Below are 18,112 nucleotides of genomic sequence, written 5' to 3'. Positions count from 1 at the left end.
TTTTGTAGTATAAATACATTATACATCATGTTATAAGTTGGAATTTACCACCTCACTTTCAGGTATTCAATTTCTCTGTATGCAACATGAGGATTGCTGGGCACCCAACTATTGTGATTCTTACATCACTACCTGAAGTTCACTATGGGCCACCTCAGCCCTGGTATTTGTAAAACTATAAATATAAAAATACATCATTAAGAGACAAAAACACACACACACAGACACAGACACACACACACACACACACACACACACACACACACACACACACACACACACACACACACACACACACAAAATAAATTGTCTCAGGAAACTGAACTATTATTAGCTGCAATAGGCAACCTAATTAGGTAGGTAATTATTCTTGTGTATAAAGGCCACACAGTTGACATTAAAAATAAGTAGCTTTATTACAATTAAAATGCATTGTCAGTTACTAAAAAATGTTGACAGTTCTGGGTGTGTAATACTTGTAATATCGCACTTAAGCGCACTTGAGCCATATATGAGCATCACTTCCAACGTTTTGATGAAATACCTTGACTTACGGTTTCAGGGTCTGTACATAGAGTTGATACCAGATTGACCTCTTCTTTAAACAGCGATTCAGAATCAGCAAGTTCGTTGGTTTCGTCAGCGGTTTCCTCAACATTCTCCATAACATCTCCTTCACTGTCTACATATAAAAACTTTGGCACGTTTTCACATTTGACCCCAATACATTTCTTGCAAACTGAAGATCATTTAAAACCCACTTTTCTGCAGGAGCACGCTCCGCCACAGTTCAGCTTGCATGAGCATGAAACAATGTGAAGAAGTGCTTCAGGCGCTGGATCTTGGCTCATTATAACGGGTATTGGACCGTGGTCACTGTGGCTCCAGCCCCATTTCTCAGGAGGTTTACAGTTTCCCATCAAACTTTGGACTTGTTGGTAAGTCCGCAACGAATGATGTTGTGCAGCATCTTATGTAGGTGGCAACGTGCAAGATTCAGTTTGCTTTTTGTGGCAGACTTGGCGAATAGCTGGTACCGCAAATGGTCTAGTGTGTGGGAACTGCTGACACCTCTACTACACTATACAATGCGATAGTAACCTGTTCTCCTGCAGTTATTATTTCTTCACGGGTAGCATGTGGTTTATTGAACGTGCAAAGCGCTGAGGTTAGATAATCATTTTTCGCAACACTATTGCAGCACTCACTATGTGAGTGAACAGAATATATTCACTGTCAAACTTGTAAGATGCAGTGGAAAACCACTTGTCTTCTGCATTTCCTCTTCCTGGCTCTAAGAAAAATAAGTTTTCAATGCCTTGCCCCAAACCGGTCATAAGCACAAGCAGGTCAACAACTTCTCCTACAATGACAACACTTCCAAAATCTTTGGTTCTTGAAATGGCAGATGTTACAATTATAACGTCAGCATCTTCTTGTGCCTGGTGCACTTCAATGCTACACTCCAGAAATTCCATTTGAAGAAGTGTGATCAAACGCATCTTGTTTCCAGAAGTTTCGCATCTTGTTTCGTTTGTTGTACAAGAACTTGTCCTGAAGGACTTGGTTCACCATCTCTGATTCAACCACAACGTCAACCGAACAATGTCGTTTGCACCTGCGAATCCTCTCAGCACTCTTTGTGCTACATTTGTCTCCCTCACATGAATACCCATCAAATACAATAGCAAACTGAGATCCAAAATGACGTTGCAGGTAAGAAACATAGCTTTAGGCTATTGACTTGAAGCAAACATTTCGAGTCCAAGTCACTTTGTGGATAAGGTACCCTCCATCAATGACAAAAAATTTACTCGGTCCACCTGACTTCACATCTAAAGGATCAACAGGAGTAATTTTAGTGCTCCAAGCTTTTGCAGAATTGAACGCAGAAAGGAGAGTCACAACTTACCTTTTCTACGGAACTTTACATCGTGGAAATTGTCACCAACTATTCTTTGCTCGAAATTTCAAAAATTGGTATTTTTTGACGCGCTGTGTCGCCTTAGATACTGGGAGTAGAAAAAAATGGTATGAATCAAATTTGTAGAGAATTTTGTGCTCTTTTTAAAAAGAAAATAGACGTCAAAGCGATAGGAGCAAATGAAACTGACATATTTTGAAAAAACTGAAAAAAGTCCGAAATTTTCGAAGTTTTTTGACTGCAGCAAGTTTTCCCAAGAGAAATTTTGTTGGCAAAACTTGGTTTTCTAATCTTTCCAACAATATGGTCGAGTTAAAAAAATAAAATCTTCTACCCCACCTTTTGCAAGGTACAGGCTTTTTTTCTGGCAGTTTCACTTGACTACAGGTATTCAAACTGATAGTAGGCTGACCTGGAGGGCATGGAACAAAACAAAATATCAGCTCCTACCTGGTTTTGAACCCGGAACTTCCAGCGTCGGATTCTAGCGCTTTCCTTACTACAGCGGACAGCCACGAGCACTATCAGATGACATTAATGAGACTTAATGCATCACATACAAGGGCTGGCTGCATCGATCATTAAAAAACAAACGAAAAAACGGGTTGTTCTGATCCAAATGATAAAATCTGATATCGTTCACGCTTCCCACACCTGACCTGCAGAGGACGAAGATTCAGCAGTACTCTTGTTTCACTATCGTCATTTTGATGGTATGAGCTTACCTGCAAAAAGAGAAAAAAAAATTAAATACTGTTTGTTCGAAGCAATCATATTTATTCGTAAATTTAAAGACAACATTTTTTTCATAATATTGATTTATAGAACGAAAAACGTTTATGTCATAATGAAAGAAATTTTAAGTTATCCTTACAATTTGAATTAAGAAAACAGTTACGAGTTTCTGTTTTTAATGCGAACGCAAAGAAAATATTGTTTAATATTAATTTATTATTTTTAGAGCCAAGGTTGAAGAGTGTGGGACCAGTCCACAACGCCTGACCTCACTTTTTCGTTGCTTAAAGCTGTCTTACAGAAAATTTTCGTCATACAATTGACTGTCGTAGTGCTAAGTGTCATTGCACTATGGTGGCTCCTTAACATTATTCATGACGGATCTGTGGCTTCATTCTTCCAGGGATAAGAATAATCAAAACATTTCTACCTAATCATTCTGACAAGAATAGCCAGCTGAGCTTGGAACAACATACAAATCAAATCGTCTCCTTACTGACCTAAACTTTGGTGCCCGACCGTGTTGAATCCCACCACTGTTCTAATGTTGCACAGCTCAGATGAGAACTCTACAGATGGCTTCATATAACGTGACATGATTTTGGTCACTCGAGCGAAAGTATAAATTCACGTTTGTTTCTAACAAAGAAGACCGGATGATAGTTTTGATTACATCAGTTATTTATTTAATTAAGGGTCATCCCAGGAGCTATAGTTTCTCGTTTGGTTTGTGATAGATGAACTGGTAATAACTTCGATTACGTCATTTAGTCATTTATTTTATGAGTCGTTTCAGGAACACTCGCCTGGGAACGTTCCAGGGGTTTATTAGACGAATGAAACTGGCTAGAATAGTGTTATCGGCATTTCTTAAAAACGTAAGATAAAGAAGAAAGAGATAATTAGATATCGAGACAAACATAATGCGACGTGCGAGTACAATGCGCAGACAAGTGACTACGACAAGTCGTTCAGATGAGTCACAGCTGCAGATTTGGTCAACGATCGCTTGAAATGGACACGCCGCGAGTACGATTTTGAGTCTTATATTGAGCACATTTTGTGAAAAACATGTGCCGAACTGATTGCATCAGAGTTTGAGTCCGAGAAGTGTTGGCCTAATTTCCGGGAAAATGGAGTGCCACGAGTCTTAGCGGCAAAATGACGAGAAACGTACAGCACCGAATAAGAACAACCCCACCTGGCACGGATCCTAACTCTGGAAAATATTTTCTGTTGGCTATAAAAGTGAAAATGAAAAGATCACCGTGTGAGAACATCATCAAAATTGACCTTTATGTGTATTCTTATCACTTGCTTGTTTTGCTTGAGCCAAAGTCTCAAAACCAATCTGTAGATGTTCATTTCTGCAGACGGTTTATCGTCAGTTTTGCATTTCTTCACATAAGGCCTGGTTCAGCCTATCCGGATATTTGAACTCACATAAGAGGAAGTCCTTACCGTTCAGTATCCACTGGCTAGCAAAGGCCGTTCCACGGAAGTCGCTGTGGAAATTTAGTGCTCTGAGCGTCTTGAGTTATTAACTCGGAAAGTGTGTCAGTGTACATTGACACCGGTCCGCTAGCCAGCTCGCTACGAGTCAGTGAACGTGCTTAGGCTTGCTTCAGAAAGCAGCACTGCATTGTTAGTGACATTAGGTCGTTAAAGTAGCGGCCTGCCCCGCCAGCAGCTTACCTTGTTCTATGGAATAGATGGACACTTTGAGAAGATGTCCACGCCCTCTATCGGAACGCCAACAGCACCGACCTGGACAACGGCGGGAAATGTCCGAAAACTCACTAGCGGCGGCTCTAACATCACTGGGCACCGAGTAGAACTGAGCTTGGATGAGAAATGCGTGTACGTCTTTCCATGCTGTTTCAACGCTGTGCCAGAGTTTATCAGTCGTAGTGTCTGGCGTATGACCGCGCGTCAGTCTCTCGACAGCCCGTGACCACATGTTCTCAGTGAGTGAGAGATCAGGAGTACGTGCTGGCCATCGCAGCTGTCGAACACCCTCGATATCGAGTAGGTAAGGATAGTACGGGGAACATACAGTCTTGCGATATCTTGTTGAAGGACAAACTCACGATGACTTCGAATATAGGGCACAGCCGCTGCCCTAACAAATGAGAAATGTAACGGCTGATGCCAGAATAACGGGCTACACGAAGGAGAGTCAGTCATGCTGTGTACCCAACGACACCACATACCCTCACTCATGTTGTTGTTCCTTAAGACAATGGAGAATGCAATCTCTAAACGTTCCCATTGTGAAGCTCTGCGCAGAACCAGGAGTTCTCTGAAAAGACGACGTGTTGTGCTGTCAATGGGCGATGCACTGTCGGCTCGCCTCTCCCTGCTGCCACATCAAGGAAAGCCGCAACAATGGTCGCCGTGCTGACAGTCCGTGGTGCTTCCGTCGTCGTCGCATTTACCGCGTGGCTACTTATATTACTGCAAACAATCCCATCTCCTGAATCGTGGTGCGTGGCGTCGCCGTACGATCCTGCACGATCTAGTCGACAGTATGTCTGTCCTCTCGGGCACTAGTCGCGTGAGGCTCCTGGATCCTGCACGGTACTGAGTGTGGCCGTCCTGAACCCACAGAGTCCATATTCGCATGGCAGTCACTGGATCCCGATCTAGGCGTGCAGCACTATAGTGTAACGATAAACTGCCTTCTCTATCCTGCCGCTGTCGAATCACCAACACGTGTTGTTAGACGGCTCCCTCCTTACACGTGGCGGAACACGACCTTCTCACAAACAACCAACGTACATACACGATTTTTGAAACGTAATGGGTAATGCTTCCTCGTATACAGAATGGAGATGGCATTACTGCTGCCTGTTTTGTGCAGTGGGGCTAAACTGGTAATCATTTGGATGTCCAAGCACGCAGTACACTTCATGGGAATTAATCGTGTAGCAATTGTAAAGGCCAGCAGTGTAGCATCGACATCAGCCTCAAGCTGCAAAATGTTAGTGAATGCAAGCATAAGGTAGGAAAAACATAAGGTGGTCTGTATTCCAGCAATAATGAGGAATCTGTAAGTTGATTAACGCGAAGCTGATGATTAAAGTTACACAATCAAAAGCGCCCGTTGTCAGCGTTAAATGATTTACCAAGGGGTGGTGCACGATAAACAAATGCCTGGCACAGAATTTCAGATATACTTGCTAACTTCCGATTACCAATATTTATCAAATTGTGTTATTATTCGTAAGAATCGATACCAGGTGTTTTCAGATATTCCGTATATAAGGCAGTGCTTCAATTGTCTTCTTTTCTTCAACTGTCTCCGCTTCAGAAAAATCAGCAAACAATTCAAGAGACAAACCATGTTTCCTAACGATGGCATAAACAGTTTATTCTTGTGTCCGCGGTATCCAACGGGGCAATACGTAATGCACTGTATTGTATTCCAGCATCCCTACTCCGGTAATTTAATATTGGTTCTTGAAATTTTATAAATAGGCATACGCAAATATGTTTGACGTCTATGTTCAAGAGACTGATAATTACATTTTACGGCGTTCCCTTTATGCTCTTCCGTGGGTCAAATGAGTCTGTGGTGCTAGTGGTAGAGGAAATAGGCAATCTGAAAAAGAGAACTCCACAAAGACGGTATCTAGATACAGGCTAGGGAAGTAAGTAGATGGAAGGGAAGAGATATGGCCAGAGGAATGTAGGATAAGATCACACGAATATGAACAGCAGCATAAAACAGTATGACCGGAGTCGGTGACTTTAAAAGCAGGATAATGGGAGGAATACTGAATTACTCTAAACAATTCAGAAAGCTCCCTTACCACGCACCACGCCGGTCTAAGCAGAACATATAAATTCCTTTTAATGAGCTACTCACTACGTGTGGCATATATAAATGGTGTGTAAAATACGTATACAACGTTTTAGAGTGCTTAGAGAAGATAAAAACACTTTTTATGTGAGAGAAATGTCATAGGTACACCGTTTGCCCGTTAAGGCTTCTTGAAGAGTTTGGCGCTAGTGATGTACAGAGACGGTGTAATGAATACTGTTTTACAGATTCATACCAGATAAAAAGAAACACTTTTGCTTTTTGTTACGTGACAGATACGTCACAGGTGCACCGCTTCCCCACAACGGGCTTTTGTAGGATTAGACGCTGGGTTTCCGTTAGGCCAAGTTTCTAAACTTCAAGGATCCATAGCCGGGAAACGGTGCACCTAAGAAATTTGTAACATAATTAAGTTTTATTTTTATCCATTCTAAAATTTTGTATACAAAGTTTTTTCAACCCCGTATACTCGCCAGTTACGCAATACATTAACATATTAGTGACAACCGTACAAATACAATGGTGAGAAGTAATTGAAATACTCACTGAGGATTCGACAATAATGATCAACCATAAGTCGTTGCTGGCTATTAGAACCTGCCTGAGGGGTATTGGCTCCAGCGCAGTATCGGAATAGCGCTTACTTCGTACGTAAGAAACACTGTCTTTGTACTAAAGATGATGATGATGTTTGGTCTGTGGGGCGTTCAACTATGTGGTCCTCAGCGCCCGTACAAAGTCCCAATTTTTCACAGTCCAATCTTGCCGCTCTCTCCCCGGGCAGAGAAAATCCCCAACCCGGCAGGGAATCGAACCCGGGGCCCCGTGATCCAGAGGCACCAACTAGATTGCAAGCTGCGGACTGTATTTGTACTAGTAGTACTGGACTGTACACTGCGCATACACTGCAACAGTAAATGATCACTTTTTCGAAACCCCATAATTGCCTCCTTTTGTCATGCGTAAGTTTGAAATTTGGCTCAAAGGTGCCTACAACATTCCTCTGTAATGAAGCATATGCGTGGCACCCCGCGACGTCACCTCCATTTTGGCAGCGCTTCAAACAGCAAGTGTCGACACATGAGAAAAAAAGGCCACAACTCAGAAGTTTGTGTGAGCTATAAGTTAAGTTAATGATGTCACACTGGCACCAAATTTCACAATTCTGCCCAACGCCACCGTAGACGTTTCATACAATGAGAAGATATTCATAACTCCTCTTACCCGCATTTCACCCCTTCTGTCGACGTATCTGCTATGGAGGTCAGCACCTCGACACCTACGTGTTGAAATCACGCTGTTTGCTTATGGGTGGCCGATGAAAACATTTCAGACATACCACCGCTCAGGGAGTGGTCAAAGAGTGTCATTGACACCACCCCTTTCCCTAGAGCGTTGATTCCCACACACTCGTCGTCGGAAATGACAGTTCGCAGTGCGATAAGCAACTGAAGACGTTCTTGACATCTTCTGAAACTACTAACACCCTCAGACGTTTCATCCCTTCTCTAAGGTCACTGTGGCTATGAATCCCCAATGAGCGTAATCGCATCCCTTTGGAGCGCAGCGCGACCGCAATTTTTGCTCTCGTGTACAGGCTGAAATTACTAGGGAGCGTTCCAAACCATCAGACGAATTCTGAACGTGATTGCCGCCCTCCTGTGGTGTGATCACGCGGGAGTGCAACATTAACACTTGTGCAAATACACTGAACAACCAAAGAAATTGGCACACCTGCACGCGGAAGCGCCGCAAGACGACGTGACATGGGCTCGACTAATGTCTGAAGTGGTGCTGCAGATATCTTCTGAACAGCACGTTGCAAGGCATCAAAAATGTTAATGTCTGGGGAGTTTGGTGGGCAGCGGAAGTGTTTAAATTCAGAAGAGTGTTCCTGGAACCACTCTGTAGCAATTCTGGACGTCTGGGGTGTCGCATTGTCCTGCTGGAATTGCGCCATATCACTCCAACTGCACAAGCCCCACAGCACTACAAAGCATCCACTATCTTGAACAGTCCCCTTCTGACATGCAGGTTCATGAGGTTGTCTCCATACCCGTACACGTCCATCGGCTCGATGCAATTTGGAACGAGACTCGTCAACCAGGCAACATGTTTCCAGCAATCAACAGACCGACGCCGGCGTTGATGGGCCCAGGCGAGGCATAAAGCTTCGTGTGGTGCAGTCATTAAGGGTACACGTGTGGGCCTTCGGGTCCGAAAGCCCATATCGATTATATTTCGCTGACTGGTTCGCACGCTGACACTTGTTGATGGCCCAGCACTGAAATCTGCCGCAATTTGCGGAAGGGTTGCACACTCACGTTGTAAGATTCTCTTTAGTCGTCGTTGTTCGTTTTCCGGCCGCAGTGATGTCAGAGATTTGATGTTTTACCGGATTCCTGATATTCACTCACGAAATAGTCGAACAGGAAAATCCCCACTTCATTGCTACCTCGGAGATGCTGTGTCCCATCGCTCGTCCGCCGACTACAACACCACGTTCAGACTCACTTTAATCTTGATGTGCTGCCATTGCAGTAGCAGTAACCGATCTAACAACTTCGCCAGATAATTGTTGTCTTGTATAGGCGTTGCCAACGGGAGCGCCGTATTCTGCCTGTTTACATATCATTGTATTTGAATGCACACGCCTATGCCAGTTTCTTCGGCGCTTCTGTGTGAAACGGCACATCCTCCCTCTACATGTACGTCCATACTACCCGTGCTCGCCAGATTCGTGTCAGGAGAGTCGCCTAACATGCCTAAATCGCACTCGCGCTCGTGACACTTTCGTTTCCAACCGCACTTACGCAGTTGCTGGCCGGGCTTTGACTTGAGGGGATCCGCTCCGTACTCTCAGTAGTGATCAGTGCCAGCTTCCTATTTTAAAAATGGACGAAGTGGTTATATCAGGTGTCAATTTCCTTGCGATGCGCCAGTTAGCTCAGGAAGAAGACAAAAGAAGACTCAACGAAGGCTGAACGAAGGCTCAACAAAACGCAAGTGGTGGATGGGTACAGTTTTCACAAGCACATAGTGAGAGTGATCTGATGCATCACTTGGACGTTGAAAACATACGTTTCAAGACATCTTGCCGTATGTCCGCATCTGACTTTGAATATTTGATAAATTTGTTTTGACCGAAGATAGCAAAGTATGACAGCAAATTTCGAAAAGCCATACCAGTTACCAAGCGATGGTTGCTTACCCTCAGATACCTAGGAACTGGCAATTATTACTCCAGCCTAACTCTTTTTATTAAAATTCTCCAAGCAAGGGGTATCAGATAGTGAAGTATGTGCAACTCTTACAGGCAGCTTGAAGGAGTTTGTAAAGCTAAGTTAATAAATGATACAAATATTGTTATTAACGCACTTTTTTCATCAGTTATTGAACAAAAAATAATAAGCGAAATTTTTTATTTTAAAAAATGAGTAAGAAAAATTTAACACAAAGATTATTACTTTTAATTACGAATTATAAACCAAGCAAATCCAGGAAATGTGGAGAACCTCCCTATGAAAATCACGTCGGAAAATGTTTTTTTTTCTTTTTTAACAAAAGCACGAGTTCTTTTGTCCATGGATCGTAGAACGTTCGCTACGTGCTATCCATAGACATCAAACCCGTCTCTGGTTTTACATATAGCAGTTTGTAATGCATTATATGCCTCTCTTACACTGGTATCTTCGGCCCTTTTTCTCTTTTTCTTCCTTGTGAAGCAAATACCTTCTTGCGGTGGTTTGGTGTGGATGGTAATTTGTTGCCTTGCTTTCTTTGATGATCCACTTCTTGATTACTGATTGTTGCATAAGTGCTCGTTGTACCTTCGTTTGTATCCATGCTCGAAACCCTCTGTACTTTCAACTCCTCCTTAAATTCCTCCTAAAACAACAAAAATGGTTCAAATGGCTCTGAGCACTATTAGTTCCCTAGAACTTAGAACTAGTTAAACCTAACTGACCTAAGGACACCACACATATCCATGCCTGAGACAAGATTCGAACCTGCGACCGTAGCGGTGTCGCGGTTCCAGAGTGCAACGCCTAGAACCGCAAGGCCACTTCGGCCGGCCTAAAACAACAAGTAAAATGTAAAATATTATTTATAATTATTACCTACCTATCATTAAGTATAATTATTGATTGTAATTATTGAGAATGTTTTTTTATTATTAGAATGTCCATTATTATTAATGCTAGTAATAATTGTAAACATTACAAGGATTTATTAGTTTTTTTTTGCAAATGCCACAGACATAGCAAAAGTGGTTACTTGTAATGAGAGAAAATGGAATTTCCCTCAATGCTTGGTGCAAAAGACGGCAAAAACTACGCAGTCCAAAGCCCAGCTAATTCTGGGAGCAATTGTTTCATTAATAAGACGGTTTTCAGTGTTGGTGAATGCTGACTATAGTTTTTTTATGCTGATGTGGGCTGCCAAGGTCGAATTTCAGACGGTGGTGTTTTTCGGAATACATCTCTCTGTTTTAAGAACATGAGGAACGGGATCATCGTTTTTCCGGACGATCGTACCCTGCCGGGTAGACAGAAAAAAGTACCCCATGTTATTGTCGCAGACGACATGTTACACTCAACAATCAATACTCGTGTTACGAAGCCGTACTGTGGGCAACATCATCGGTGGTCAACGAAAAGAACTGTTAACCACAAACTTTCAAGAGCAAGGCGGATTGTGGAAAATGCGTCCGGAAAGCTTTCTACTATGTTCCTGATACTAATAAAGCCTATATTACTGTAGCCTGAGAAAGCCCAAAGTGTTATTATGACCTCCGTAAGTTCTTGTGAACATGTTCTGCTTCCAGAAAAATTTATACTACTATAGGAGAAGTAGATAATGAGGAGAACGGACACTAAATGCCAGGAACTTGGAGAAATGAGATCACTCCTGGTATAACGTTTACACGATTAACGAACATTCTATGACGTTCGGCGCAGAATCTCCAAGACTTTAGAGATGAATTCGCTGCTTATTTCATGTGCGAAGATGGGAGAGTGCAATGGTAAGATGACTATCAATAACTTATTAAAGATTTTTTTTCAGCTACTAGCTACCTATGTACTAGCGAATACCTGAATGCACACAAATTTAACTACCTATCTATGTGAAGGTTTACCTTAAATAATTCCTATTTCCACACGAAATATACAAACAAAATACAAATATATATGTGCGTAAATATAGTGTCTCACATAAATAAATGTTATGCATTATTATTTATTTATTATCTACTTTGTCAACTTTTCCTGGCATGATCACATTTAAAGCAGTTCGATACCTCCTTTCTCAAAAAATTCTGTTTTTAATGTTTTTTAAAAATTTGTAGTGTTCAGAGCTCATTTTGCCATAAACACTATACTTTTTATCATAATTATAATTTTCTTGAAATTTTTAAATTTGAAAACCAAAAGCAGTTATTAAAGTCCTAACAGTAATCGTAATATGCTAAAATTAATATAAAAAAATTATAAGATATGAAACGATTAATAATAAATCAGAGAATAACACCAGAAAATTTAAATATAAAAAAAATGAACAGGAACCGAAACATAAGCTGAGAAAGACAAAAAGTTAAGTAGCCGTGAAGATAGAACCCAAAAGGTACCAAACCCCATTAACTTTGTTAATAGGTTTTCATATTCTGTTCCCAAAACAAATATTTTTTGCTTACATCTGTGTTGATTGTCTTCTGTGGCTGATATTTGCAATTGTGAAATTCAAACGCTTTGGAGAGTTTACTTCCTCAACCCCAGTGCAAGGCTTCCCAGGCTCGTTTTTCTTCTGGCGGACTTTGTTACAAGTGGCTAATAAGGTGGTTCAGTTCTTTTTTTTAAACCACGTGCACGCAGAGTTCTGTCGTTATGGAATACTAAGCTTCACTTTTTTTGGATTTTACTTTATAATGGAGACTTGTGGCATCCCACAACACAGCATATCGTTCATAAACATCTATGAATTTCATAGCCTACCTCCGTTCACATTACTCGTAACGCACGTGAGTCTCACAAGCACACAGGTAGTGTGGACGGACGGACGGACCGACCCTCCCTCCCTCCCTCCCTCCCCTCCCCTCCCAAAGCCTGGCTTCATCCCCGGTGCCACTCACGTCCTTTATTGAGGACGTTACAAATGTACCCTCAGAAACTTCGATACCAATTAGCCCTGGCGCCTGCTCTAGCGCCTGAAAGTAGGCAAACCGCAATCAAGAGTGTCGAAGGTGTTGCATCACAACGCAAGACAATTACTGGCTTTGAAAAAGAGATCCTTTACCTTCGTTGTGCAGCGTAGATCTACTTCATGGGTGTAACTTTCTAACCGCTTATTGTTTTGTTGTTGTCAAATATTTTGATCGACTTATTAACAACAAGGATTTTGTATCACATCTAACGAGGAGGCGCGTATTGGAAACGTATTCAAGGTGAGTTGGGTTTTCTGCGCTTTCCTCTAAACAGCTCAAAAAAGGATGAGGGGCAATCACGTACCCACTTACACAATGCCTTGATCATGGTGGTCAACATACGAGCTGACCAATATGTACAGTACGAGTGACGGAACAGCTCTGAATTTGCTACGTACTATACCGTACACTGACAGAAGAGACTGAACACATTGTGAGAAACGTGTACGTGTTTCGTTCGAAGGCTATTGTATTTTTCTTCTCCTTTGTGTTTTACGTTTCGCTGTTTCCATACTGCAGAATCACTGCCGTTAAGGTGTTTTCCCACTAAAAATGGTAACTGGGGTAACCAACTGAATAAATCATAATTATGTTATTACTACGTAACTAGGCACCTGAAATCAACTATTCCTTATACCAAACTACTCAGAAAATATTCTGGAACCATCTCCGAAATACAGGGTGTGCCAAGAAGAATCATCCGATTTGACACGTCTGTGTTTCTGAAAGAAACAAATATGTACAATGAATTTTGTTTTTTGATGAACGGGAAAATCAAAAAGTTTTTTTCATACCTTTTCATAGGTTTTCAGTATGCCACTTCAAATGCACTGCATATGTCAATGCGGTACCCAAACTGTTCCCACACTGCAGCGAGCATGTCTTGAGTTACAGCTTCCACAGCTGCTGTTGTACGACGTCTCAGTTCATTCATTGTTGTTGGTAACGGAGGCACATAAACAATCTTTTATGAACCCCAACAATAAATAAACACATAAAGCCAGGTCCGGTGGCCTTTGTGGCCAGTAATGTATGGCTGAATCATTTAATCCAGTGCGACCGATCCATCGTTCAGTTACCGTTTGATTTAAAAATTCCCGCATTCCCACATGCCAGTGTGGCGGCGTCCCATCGTCTTGGTAAATGAAGTCGTTCGAATCAGACTGCAACTCTGGAAAAAGTAAGTTGTCATGCATATCAGGATATGTGGTTCCTTTAACAGTGTTATCGACAAAGAAAAATGGACCACACACCTTTTACCATGAAATTGCAAATCACATTAAATTTTGAAGAGTCCCCTCTCATGTTGTACAACTTCATGTGGTTGTTCCGTACCCCATAGTCTCACATTATGTCGGTTCACCTTTCCATTTAAATGGAGCGTTGCCTCGTCACTTAACACTAGGCATGGAAAAAAAAACTGTCATCCTCCATCTTGCAATGAACGAAATTACAGAACTCCACACTTTGTTCTTTGTCACCTTCACGAAAAGCTTGCAGTAGCTGAATTTTGTATGGTTTCATATGTAAACGTCGACGCAACACACGACAGACGGACATCGGGAGCGTGTTGAGCTGTCGAGCAGCACGGCGAACGGATTTCTGCGGACTCGTAGTGAAACTATGGCGGATGCGTTCGACGTCTGTGTCAGACACCCGGGGACGGCCCGGCGATTTGTCTTTAACAAGCAACCTGTTTCTCGGAATTGTTCATGCCATCGTCTAATGCTCTGTGCTGTAGGACGATCCACACCATACCCAGTAAGAAAGTCACGCTGAACAGTTATTACAGACTCGCACTGCGCGAAACGGAGGACACAAAACGCTTTCTGTTCTGTTGTCCCCACACCATTTTTACCAGAACTGAAGTGGGCGCTCACTACTGCTACCTAGCGGGAACTACGTAAAACTGGAGTTTGCTCTTTCCAACATTACGTTGTCCACGCACACATCTGAAATAGCGTAATAGTTTTTTTTTTTTTTTAATCGGATTATTCTTTTTGATACACCCTGTATTGTCGTTAGTGTTCGGGTTCACCATGTATTCTTCTACAGTATTTTGCAATATTGAAAGGCTTGCATATATTTCCCAGTGCTGCTTCAGAATACACAAACTAATACTTAATGGTACCGTGACGAATTTTTTTTTGGATAGTTATTTACCATTTTTATTAGTTTCATTTATGTCGTCTATATTACTTAAAATATGTAAAGTTATCTATAAAGCACTGTACATGCATATTTTCTATTACACAAGTACCGAACCTAGAGTAATTAGAAGAATGAGGACTCAGAGGAATAGGGAGACGAAGACAATTCATGGAGGGTTGGGTGGAGAGAGACAAGTTAAAACCTTTCTTGGATTTGTTGGCGACATGCTGTCTGAGAGACACGAAAGTTATACACGGAAGGACCAAAGAAACTGATACACCTGCCTAATAGTGCTGGAGTGAACTGACACCACGAATCCTGCAGGCCTGCCCATAAATTCGTAAGAGTACGACGGGGTGGAGATCATTTCTGAAAAGCAGGTTGCAAGGCATCCCAGATATGCTTAATAGTGTTCAAGCATCCGTGCAAGTCAAAGTACTTGAACAGTTGTTATAATTAGGTATTATTTTAGTAGCGCATGTATTGAATAAGATTGATGAAAACTGTGTTTTTGTTGCTGGACGTGCGGAAATTACAAAATTTTTATATCCAGCAAAAAGCTGATTTAGGAAGTGAAATGGAAACTTCCAAATTGCATGACAATTCTAGATATGCCGATGTTACGTATTCGAATGTTTACATTTTTGTTTTGGAAGCAGTTTTGAGCCAAAATAAAGATAAGTAGTAGTAGAACGTTAGTAAGGAAATAACGTAAGAGTTATAATGCGACGCATTTCTCCGGAGTTGTTACAGATCAGAAATTGCTTTCAATTGGATGAAGGGTGCTTCGAGTATCGGGGAATCAGGAGACGTCCACGGATATACAGTGACGTCTTTTGTACTGCACTGCGTGGTCCATTGTTTCCATTTCTAAGCCATAAACGTTGCATGTTACAGTGGCCGCATCGGTGACGTCGCGGCATAGTCAAAGGGCCATGTGCCGCCCTCGGAGAGCCGGCAGCTCGGCTCCTCGCAGAGCGGGCTGGTCTCCGGGAGACGGGAACGGAGTGCCTGCGCGGCAGGCGCCGGCCGGCTGATGAATGCTACGCCGTCGCTGGGACCGGCCGCCGCCTCTGCCGCCGCCGTCCCGTACCATACACACTGCGCCTCTGCCTGCAACATTTATCACGGCACGAGCCACTGCGATTGCGGCGCCGTCTTTTGTCCTGGCGCCGCCCCCGCAGCTCCCTACTGCAGCGCCCGGCGGGGGTGGGGCGTCGTGCTGCAGCAAGCGAAGCGAGCGGGGCAGGGCGGGTCCGTATTCAATTACTTCTTCCGCCAACGAACAAATTTTTGTGTCCCCGTACTGTTTGTTCAAGTGCTCAGGTACGTAACAAACAACCGTAGCACGAACGTATATGACAAAATACTGTCCCCTGTTTGTTGCTAGGATTTCTCAATCCTAAGATATTGATTACAATTTATTAGACTGATGCGTAAGTTCGTAGCGTTTTCCCATAAGTTTAATAAACACAACAGATACACATAATAGAGACCTTAGTCATCAATAATATGTCCTTCTTCGCTATATAAAAGAGTCGGCCAACGCTGGGGTAACTTTCCGATTCCGCGACCGTAGAAATCACCTGGTTTTGAGGCGAAGAACTCGCCAAGCCATGTCAGGAGCGCAGTTTCATCCGGAAACGAATCTGCTTGAAGGTTGTTCGACAGAGAGCGGAAAAGCTGAAAGTCTGAGGGCGCAAGATAAGGCGAATAAGGGGTGCGGAATGATTTCCTATCACAAATCCTGTAGAATATTTTTCGTCAGTCTACTAGAATGCGGGCGGGCGTTATCGAGGAGTAACATCATTTCACGCAATCTCCTTGGTCGTTGTTCTTGGACTGTGACAGCACAACGTCTCAGTTGTTGACAATAAATGTCAGCAGTGGTGGTTACATCTATGGGAAGCAGTTCGTTGTACATCACAGCGCCGCTGATCCATCAGATGCGTAACATTATATCTTCTATTTAAACAGGTCTTTGTACGGAGACTTTCTACTTTTTTTCGACTCAACCATTCCTTTCTTTTCCTTCTGTTAGAATAAGACACCATTTCTCATCACCAGTAACGATACAGGATAGGGATGGTGGGTCTTGGCTTCAAATGGCTCTGAGCACTATGGGACTAAACTTCTGACGTCATCACTCCCCTAGAACTTAGAACTACTTAAACCTAACTAACCTAAGGACATCATACGCATCCATGCCCGAGGCAGGATTCGAACCTGCGACCGTAGCGGTCGCGCAGTTCCAGACTGTAGCGCCTATAACCGCTCGGCTACCCCGGCCGGCTGGTCGGTGTTATTCACGAGCCAATTGATGGCGAGACAGCAGACATGCTCATATGGCCACCCGCTGAGTTTTTTTGATTTTGGCTTGGAGGATGTGGTACCCACACATCAGATTTTTAAACCTCCCCTGTGCATGCAAATGTATCACATTCGCCAGTTCTCGAGCACAAAAACGTGGATGATTGTGGATTAATGCGTTTAAACGATATTAATCAAATCCCGAAGCTCTGCCTGAACGTAAAGAGTCACTAATTTCATACAGATCGTTCTTAAAACGAGAAACCATTTTCTTACCGTGCTCTGTCAAATGTTGTTATCTCCATACAAACTGCAAATGTTTCTGACTGCCTCCGCTGCTTTCACCCCTCTGTCGAACAGAAACAGAAGAATACGTCGGAAATGTTCCGATTTCTCCATTTGGCAATCCATTTCTAGCATCCACAGCTCCACCCATTATCTCCCAAAGACAAAATGTAAACTCAACTTAGCAACAGCGCACTACAGATAAAAATTAACAATCGATAAGTTAACCCCTTAGCAACTGGAATATCAACATGGTAAACAAAAACGTACGAACTTATGCACAACTCTAATATTTCGGACACGAAGTACAGCAAACATTTTACTCTAACATTAATGCGTTTCCCGCCTGTTGTTTCCGTATTAACCTGCAAGCAGCTTACCTTAAAAAAGTCGGCAGTAAAATGCTTCTAGAACTGCGGAACAGTATCGTTACAAAGTGGCCTTACTGGACTGGTTGTTTACAGTCGGACTCGTTCAGGGAAAACGTCATTTAACTAGATACAGAAGATCCGATTTATCGTAATTCAATTTCTTATTCTAATCTGGATCATTCTATTCACATTTAAGAGTTTCGTTTTCTGATTTCTTTGAAGTTAGAAAACTCATCGGACGCAGTGTATCCACATCACAAGTAAAGCAAAAATAGGCGACTGGCGATAGAATATGAGGACCAGGGTAA

The sequence above is a fragment of the Schistocerca cancellata genome, chromosome 1 (genome assembly GCF_023864275.1).
Source record: "Schistocerca cancellata isolate TAMUIC-IGC-003103 chromosome 1, iqSchCanc2.1, whole genome shotgun sequence".
Lineage (NCBI taxonomy): Eukaryota > Metazoa > Arthropoda > Insecta > Orthoptera > Acrididae > Schistocerca > Schistocerca cancellata.
The sequence above is the reverse complement of the archived record's forward strand: the minus strand, read 5'-3'. Positions refer to the sequence as shown.